Here is a 10,539-nt window from a genome sequence, read left to right on the forward strand (position 1 = left end):
TGTATGTATGTATATATGTATATATATACATATATGTATATATATGTATATATATATATATATATATATATATATATATATATATATATGTATGTATATATATATATGTATGTGTATATGTATATAACAATAATGCGTTCATGTTGTGTGAGGGCGTGGCGGTGGGTGGGTGTGTAGTAAAAGAAAAAGTCAAGAAAGGGAGGAGGTGTCAGATGAAAGAAGGGAAGAAAAAACAATGAGACAATCTAGATGTTGATACTGCATCTCCTTCTTTATCAATCGTCTGCTGGTTCGGGGTCGCCACAGCGGGCCATGCGTCCCGACCTCGCCCTGTCCTCTGCATCTTCCTCAGCCACACCAGCCGCCCGCCATGTCCACCCTCGCCACATCCATAGACCTCCTCTCTGGCCTTCATCTCCTTCTCTTGCGCGATGACTCCATCCTCAGCATCCTTCTCCCTGTGTATCCTGTGTGTCGCTCCTCTGCTCATCCTCGAACCATCGCAATCTCGCTTCTCTCACTTTGTTCCCGAGGACGAGCGTCTCTACCTGGGTTGTCCCTTCAGTCCGTTCGTTCTATCTTCAAATCGCTCCCTGTCTCTTGTGTGAGTGCCACTGCCTCCAAACCGCACAGCATAAGTGGTCTCGCAACCGTTTTGGAATTTATTCCTTTCATTCTGGCAGATACCCTTGTAACATGAGTCTTCCCTGTGACTCCCCCCCCCCTCTTTATCTCTCCACTACACTCCAGGTCTGTCTGTCCTCGAGTGATGAGTTGCGTCGAGAGAGGGAATGAGTTGAAGTGTGAGTGAATGGGTATAACAACTTTAACTAGATACATACGTCATTCTCGAGTCACTTATGACTTTGAGACATGAACTGAGAATCCCTGCACAGAACCTGCATGTTAGTATTACTATTATCTTTTTTATGCATATTATTGTCATTATCATAATTATTACTATTGTTGTTGTTATTATCATTATCATTATTGTTTTTATAGTTATCTTTGTTGTTAATTTCCTTATCATCACTGTTATCATTATTGAAAATAGTTTATTTATATTGTAATTATTGTTATTATTTCCATTACATTACAATATTCTTATTGTTGTTGTTGTATCATCATTACTGTTATCATCACCGACATCATCATCATTATTAATGTCGTTATTATTGTCTTCATGATTATTACATCCATGATGGGTTTTTTCAGTATCATTATTGTCAATATAATCATTATCATTGCAGCATTATCATTATTACAATTGTTAAGGGAAGATTTTTATTCTAAAAATCTAATCACATGTTCCTTCTCATGACATCATGAACACACACACTCTCATTCTTTCCTCCTCCTCCTTCTCTTCCTCCTCCTCCTCCTCCTTCTCTTCCTCCTCCTCCTCCTCCTCCTCCTCATCATCATCATCATCACCATCACCATCATCATCATCATCATATTCATTGCTGCCAAAACAATGTCTTTATTGTCATAACTGTCACCGGTTTCGTATATTCGCGTTTTGTTATTGTGAGAAAAGGAATTTATAATATTATATATTGTTTCTTGCAGTGCAATAAACACATACATCAACATCATCATCAATATAATAATTATTATCCCCTTCCTCCTCCTTCTCTTCCACATCATCCTCATCCTCGTCATCGTCATCGTCATCGTCATCGTCATCGTCATCCTCCTCCTCCTCCTCGTCATCGTCATCGTCATCGTCATCGTCATCATCATCATCATCATCATCATCATCATCATCATCATCATCATTTAATTATTACTGATATCGATATAACGTATATGTATACATGTATAATAATGAATATGAGATCATTAAAACCGTCCCTCATGCAAATGATAATCAGTAGAACAATAGCTCACTCAGTTTCGTACAAGTCTTATAATCAAGTAATCCGCGTTCGAGCCCCATTCAGTCGCTAATTATTTTTTTTGTTGTATTTATATCAATATTAATATTATCGGTATTATTATCATTACTATCATTATTATCGCTATCATTATGATTATTATCATTATCATCATTTTCCTTATCGGTTACAGCCATTATCATAATTATATTGAAATAATTGTCATCATTGTTCCTATTATCACTATCATTATTATTATCATTATCATTGTTATTCATACCATATTGTCATTATCATTATCATTTTCATTAGTAATAGCATAATTATTATTGTTATCATTATTATCATCATCATCATAATTATCAGTACTATTTATTTTTTCTTGTCATTATTATTGTTACTAACACTATTATCATTATCATCACCGTCATTACCTATCATCCTCCCTCTCCCCCGTCTCCTCCTCTTCTTCCTTATCATCATCATCACCATTATCATCATCATCACCATCATCATCACCACCGCCATCATTCCTATTGCAATTTTTAACACAATATTCCTTTTTCTCATCATTGTTATTGTTGTTTTTATCCTTATTGTTGTTGTTTTCTCTGATTTTATTATCATCACTACGATTATCATTATTATTATTATCATTACTTTTATCATTATCATTATTGTTAGTTTTTGTTTTTTTATTACTATCATTATCAATGTTGTTATCAACGTGATCATTGTCATTTATTTTGTTGTTATCATTATCATTATTAATAGTCATGGGTATCATGATCCTTTTTAGAATTATCGTTTTCATTATTATTATCATCGTTATTATTATTATGTTCTTAAAAAGCAAGTTTTTACTCTATCGCCCCAAAATGTATCCGAATTTTTTGCATATTTTACATAATTATACATAATCAGGTGTATGTTTCTTTGATTGGGCTAGTCATAGAACACCTCTGTATCTCAATAATTACTAGAAATATTCAAGAAAAAACACAACATTTGCATATTTTGCGTGATTATGCAAAACTACTAAGAAATATCAAAATAAGACATAGCCTATGGCGCATAACTCTACGAGAGCTTTCGTCAAAATGTCAAAATGCGAGTTTGCGATGCAGGGGTTTCGATTCCTTGGGCTTAAAGTGACCCCTGAAGGTACACTACAAGATCCTGAGAAGGTATGTAGCATTGTGGACATGCCACTTTCGCGAAATGCAGGGCGTGTCACAGGTTTCTTTAGGAAACATATACCTCAATGTGCTGCTATAACAGCATCATTGAATCAGCATTTCAGTTGGGTACTATTGAGCGGGAAACATTTCAGTCTTTAAAAGACGAACTAGCTTCGGCCTCTGTACTGAAGAACCTTCGATTTTACTATCCCTATGAGGTCATACAAATGCTATTAGTGCATGTCTAATTCAGAGGGACGCTAACTGCATCTGCAGTTCCATTTTTTTCTCTTGTAAACTCCTTGGAGCAGAAACACGTTAGTCTGCAATAGATGCCGAAGCTCTGGCTGTGGTAGAGGGAGTAAGGGCGTTTGATTCTTACATTTATGGTAGACAATTTATCGTCTACACTGATCATCGCCCATTGCTATACGTTTTTACGAGGAAGACAAAAAGTCCTCGTATGTCACGCTGGGCTTATGAACTGTCTCATGATCAGTTTTAAATCATCTATAACCAGGGAGTGCAACACAAGATACCCGATATGTTGTCTCACTCTATAGGATAGGTCAATCTTGCCGATGTTGACCCTATTGCAATGCAGGAGGAACAAATTAGAGATTATCGAGTATCTGGAGGAAAGGACCGTGCCGAAAAAGAAGCTGCCTTTAGCTCTGGAGGAATTTTCTTTGCAGAATGGCGTGAGTTACCTGGACATGTGGTGCAACAGTTAGTAGTTTCTCGCTCATTACGCACAGCTGCCTTGAAACTTGCACATAACAGTGCATTCGCTTCCCATCCTGGCATATTTCGAATCTGTTAAAAGCCAAGGGACCTATTTTATTTCCCTAACATATTGCAAGATGTTGCTTCATGTGAAACATGCCAGCGACGAAAAGGATACTCCACATTGGGTCCCTTTGGCTGCTGTTCCAGAGGTGTCAGCTCCATTTTGAAGAAAAAAGTCAGCTGATCTTGTAGACTGTGGCGTCGAATGGGGGATATAGGTACATTCTTGTCTTGACTGACATCTTGACTGACAGTTTTTACAATTGATTCCGGTCCCTACCAAGGAAGCAGAGGTGATTGCAGAAGCTATTTATAAATTACTTTCTGACAATTTTTGGTCCACCGCGGCTTCTGCAGACACATGGTGAATGGGAGTAGCTCACCGACAGATTGTTTACTCACGTGTGTGATATAGTCAAAACAAAGACTCATCTTACCATTGCATATCACCCACAGACTAATAGGATGGTTGAAAGGTCTCATAAGATGGTTAAAGAAACATTAGGGACTCTAACTGAGCGACATCCTTCAGAGTGGCGTCAGTATGTACCTTAGGTCCGGCTAGCGTTGAATACTGCATTCCATCGCTCGGTAGGTGACCAGCCACTATATCTCCCTATGGGTCATCATGGTCATTCCCTGTAGGTCTCTCAAATAACGTGACGTTTGCATCAGATCCCACAAAAGAGTTTCATGAGGCTTTGCAGGAAGCACGGTATATTGCAGTTGAAACGTCGCGTCAGGCACAGACTAATGGGCGAGAAACTATAATAAATGAAATAGAAAAGCCCCTGAAATGGATGTTGTTTCATGATCCTTTTAAAAAATTTCCGCAGGATCACTGGTTCTCCCAGGATTTTAGGTTCACGCTAGGATGGGCCAGATCGAATTATTAAACGTGTCGGACCTGTAACTTACATCACCCAAGATGTAAACCACCTTATAAAGGATGCATATTACATGCTAACCAGATAAGACCTTCCAGGACACTTGAGGAATTAGTATTTGTGCATTCCTCTGGCCGACAGGATGTACCAGTCGACCCAAGTGTTGACATACGGCAGCTAAATCATGAGGATACTGACACAGATCCTCGGGAAGTACCGCTTTTATCCTCCGTGCGACCTGTTGAGCTGCAACACACAGGTTTTCCTGTATAGTTTTATTTTAAATGTGTAACGCTTTGTATATCATTTTGGTTCTCTTATGTTTATAACTTTTTACAAATGTTTTTTTCATGTTCAGCTTTAACTTTAAGTTGTACTATTTATTTCATTTTGTATTTTAGTTCTCAAGGTCTTAGTTTTAAGATTATTCTTATTTTGTGAGCTTTTTTTAGTTCCTGCATTTGATTTTTTGTTTCACCGGTTTGATGTTTTGTTCTAACCTAGCAGTTAACAGATTTCATGATAATTTTATGTTCCTTTTATTTCTTTTATATATGTTGCTCTATTCTTTTATATATATATATATATATTTTTTTTTATTAAGATAATTTTATTGTTTTAGGAGTTCTGGCATTCTCTTTAAGGACCGGTTCAGTATACACTGCTTTTATAATTACTGCCTTTTCATATCCACAGTTCCTGCCACTGCGAAGGAGCCGAGGACAACGGCCCCAGCCATGTATTTTGGACAGGTCACAGGTCACCCATTCCCACCGTTTAGGAGATGAGGGCGGGGCGAGTCGTAGCTGCGATGGACGAGGCGCACCAGATAGACGAGATGGGCGGGAGGAACGTCGGCAGTAGCTCCTGGACGTCCTGGAGATGGGAGTGTTAGTAATCGCTTCGTCGCTATTATTCCGATGACGGCTTCGTCATCTCTGCGCCAGATCGTCATGGGAATGGGCGGGCGGGGCCGGAGCGGAGCCCAGGGATCCGTCCAGAACTCGAGGCGAGTGGAGGCGACGCCCTGGCATTCACTACCGGGCCATGGGAGGGGTTGTCTAGATCGAGTCTGCAGCCGGGCATCGATGCCGGAGCAGCATATAAGCAGAAAAGAGGGTGGCGTGAAACAGGTGAACCTTGCAGACGATCTCCTGCGCTGCGCTTGGATACTGAACTAACATGACCAATTAAAAATGTTCCCCATCAATATTACTGACGCCCGGATATACGGCAGACGTATCTACGCAGAAAAAAAAAACACACGAGTAGTTCTAAAAGTAATTTTTCGCGGGATTTAGTCCGTATAGGTGATGGCGCAAACCTGTGGAAAAGCCCGCCAGCCAGCCACAGACAGAGAGATACACCTGAGACATTGAGAGGGTACGCCGGGACTCGCCAGGACAATACGTTGTCGCCATCTTTGGTTTATTTGTTTTAATTGTGCTTTTGTAACAGTCATCTCTCGCCAGCGGATTACACCTGTGAACTGTGAGCCGATATTAGAAGGTAAAGATAATTACATCGGCTGTCTATATGTACGCTGCCACTCGCGAAGTATAACACCAGTTCATTGTTTTATTTTGTTTTTCCGATATTATTTTCTTATTACTTTTTTAGTTAATTCTCGACCAGTAAAAGTTTATCAAAGTGGTGGGCTACAACTGTGGCCAGCAAGCTGGTTATAACTAGTGCCAGCTGGTGGTTTACAACTGATGGCACTGGTGATTCACAACTGAGAGCAGTTGTTATAACCACTCGATGCCCTGGTTGTGATCCGGTGATTAAGAGACAGACGTTCACGTGCCATGGTCTTTATTATGGACTGTTAATACACTAGACTTTGGCCGAAGACCAGAGGTCAAAGCTGTTCGCTCTAGTCTGTCTGTCTGACCTCTCTGTCCTGATCTGTCTGACTGTGATCATAGCATGTCCTTATGCACCAATCTTCAGTCACTTTCTACGCCTTAAGGCCTTCCGTTAACAAACACAGCTGCCGAGAGAAACTAGTGTTCCGAGGCGGAAACGAACACAGGAGACAGGAAGCGTCAGGTCAAAACACACTGCCATCGATATTGCATTGAATTAAGTAGACATACATGATCAATGTCTTGGGTCACATAATATCAGTATCAGTGCCTTACATCTGTTGCACATTCAGGAACAATTCTGAGTGTTGATATGTTCCAGTGAATTTGCATTTGTCGTCAAATCTTTACTATAAGTACTCTCATATATACATGTACACTTACACAGACATAACTGGACGAGCTCGTATGTCATTACCGTCGTTCACACACACGCAAACACGCACACACACATACACACACACACACACACACACATATGCACGTACATACCCACGCGCATAAACATACACGTTTACACACATTCGTACGTGCTTGAATACTAGATCAGAAAAAAGTCAGAACTTGGGCTTATGAAAAATAATGGGTCGAAAATGCAGGACAAAAATATGTTTATCATTCTGTCTGTAAAAGTAATGTTATATTGAGTTGTAGTTAATGAGCGCAGAAGAGATTAATTGAAACACGATGAAAATTCCCGTGGAGTTATAAGGTGTAGATGTCCGGTACTGGCCTCTCCAACTGAGCCAACCGCGACAGATTGATGATGATGATGATGATGATGAGGGGGAGGAGGACTGGGATCATGATAATGAAGAAGATGGTGATGGTAATGGTGATGATGATGGTGATAGTGATGATGATGATGATGATAAGGAGGAGGAGGATGGGGATCATGATAATGAAGAAGATGATGATGGTGATGGTTATGATGATGATGAGGAGGAGATGGAAGAGGAGGAGGAGGAAAATGATAATGAGGAAGATGATGATGATGGTAGTATTAATGATAATGATGACAGTAATAGCAACAATGATGACATGTAATGATATTATCAAAACAATAATCCTCACGCTAAGAGTTCTAATAATAATTATAAGAGTAATTCCAAAGATAATGGAAGTGATAAGGATGATAGTTATATAATAGAAATTGGCAATATACCTTTTAATGATCATGATATCGGAAAAAAAAATCAACGGGGCATTTCATTAGAAGGCTTGCACGAAACTGAGTGAGTTATTGCTCGATTGACTGGCAGTTGCATAAGGGACGGGGTTAATGATCACATATTCACTATTATACATGTATACATATACGTTATATTGATATCGGTAATAATTAAACAATGATGATGATGATGATAATAATGATGATGATAATGATAATGTTCGGAATAATAAAAAAATATGATGACGATAATGCTTAAATGAAATGTTGATGGAAATGATAATGATAATAACAGTGATGATTAATTAATAGAAATAACAATAATGCTACCAACAATAACATTGACAATAGAACTACTAACGATTATGTTTGCGTCAAAAAGAAAAAAAAAAGAAAGGTTTACTGAATGGGGCGCGAACGCGGGTCACTTGATTACAAGACTTATACGAAACTGAGTGAGCTATTGCTCAATTGATATTATATTGCATGAGAGAGGGTCTCAATGATCTCATATCCACTTATGTACATGCATACACAGACGAAATATCAATATAATTAATGTCTGAATAATTATGATAATGATGATGATTATGATGATAATGATGATGTTGATAAGTATAAAATAATGGAAATTATGATGAAGAAAGAGTAAAAAACACAACAACTATAAAGGTAAAAGCAAAAATGAAGATGATAAGGATGATAATAATGATAGCCATGATAATGATAATGATGTTAACAATAACAGTAATAATGATAATCACCATAATGGTGATGATGATGATGGAAACAATAGTAGTAGGAATAATAACACAGACAAAGATAATAAAAATGTCATGGTAATGATAATTATAATAACAATAACAATAATAATGATGAACACCATAATAATGATGACGATGAAAACAATAATGATGAGACTGATAACACTGACAAAGATAATAAGAATGATAAGATCACACAAATACGGTTAACAACAATGATGGTGATGCTGATGCTACTATCAGTGATCCTGCAACCACTACTGCTACTACTACTATTAACAATGACGAGAGAAGTACTGGTTGCAAGGAGTCAGAATGATAACTATAATGACCATTCTCATGATAAGAGTGACCATAATAACAACAGTAACAAAATCATAATGAGGATAATAACAATATATATATATATATATATATATATATATATATATATATATATATATATATATATATATATATATATATATATATATATATATATATATATATACATATAAACATATGCATACACCGATCTAATATTCATATCGTTAGTGTCTAAATAATTTGGCGATGGTAATGCTAATACTGGTGATAGTGATGGTGATGATGATGATGATGAGGAAGATGAATTGGATGATGGTGATGATGATAATAATAATGGTAATGAAAATAATTATAATAATTAGAATAACGATGATAACGATATAAAAAAAAAGTAACAATGATGATGATAATGATCATGATGATGATACCAATAATGATGATCATGATAGAAATGATAATAATGATAATGATAGCAACAATGATGTCAATCATTTTATTATGATTATCATAATGATGGTAACAATTATAATAGTAATAATGAGAATAGTAAGAGCAATACTAATGATTATGAAAATGATAATGATAATAATGATGATAGATATATAATCGAAATAACAATAATGATACCAATAATAGCATTAACAATAGAACTATCAATTATTATGATAGCGACAAAAAAGAAAAAGAAAAAAAAATTGACTGCTTACTGAATGGGTCTCGAACGCGGGTCACTTGATTGCAAGACTTGTACGAAACTGAGTGAGCTATTGCTCAATTGTTATTGAATTGCATGAGAGAGGGTCTCAATGATCTCATTTCCAATTATGCACATGCATACACAGACGAAATATCAATATAATTAATGTCTGATTAATTATGATAATGATGATGATAATGATGATGTTGATAAATATAAAAATAATGGTAATTATGATGAAGAAAGAGTAAAAAACATGATGATAATAATGATACCCATGATAATGATAACGATGATAACAATAACAATGATAATAATAAACGCCATAATCATGATGATGATGAAAACAATGGTAATGGGAATAATAACCTTGACAAATTTAATAGCAATAATTAGATCATACTAATACGGTTAACAACAATGATGGTGATGCTGATGTTAAGATCAGTGATCCTGCAACCACTACTACTACTACTACTATTAACAATGAAGAGAGCAGTACTGGTAGTAAGGAGTCAGAAGGATAACTATAATGACCATTCTCATGATAAAAGTAACCATAATAATAAAAATGATAAGATCAAACAATACGGTTAACAACAATGATGATGATGTTGATGCTACTATCAGTGATCCTGCAACCACTACTGTAACTACTACTATTAACAATGAAGAGAGTAGTGCTGGTTGCAAGGAATAAGAATTATAACTATAACGACCATTCTTATGATAAAAGTAACCATAATAACAACAGTAACAAAATCATAATGAGGATGATAACAATGATAAACAATGATGATGATAATAGTAACAAGAACTACAAAAATGATAATAACAACCGTAAGAAAAATGACTATAATATTGACGATGATAGCAATGATACTATAGAAATGAAAAAAAAGAAAAAGAAAATCATAAGAAGAAAGGCGATGATGATGATGATAATGATGACGTAAGTGTATGGTTGTGTGCGTGTGTTCGAGACTCTACGACATA

This window comes from Penaeus japonicus, unplaced genomic scaffold, assembly GCF_977035675.1.
Source record: "Penaeus japonicus unplaced genomic scaffold, GWHDUDI00000001_assembly GWHDUDI00000029, whole genome shotgun sequence".
Taxonomy (NCBI): Eukaryota; Metazoa; Arthropoda; class Malacostraca; order Decapoda; family Penaeidae; genus Penaeus; species Penaeus japonicus.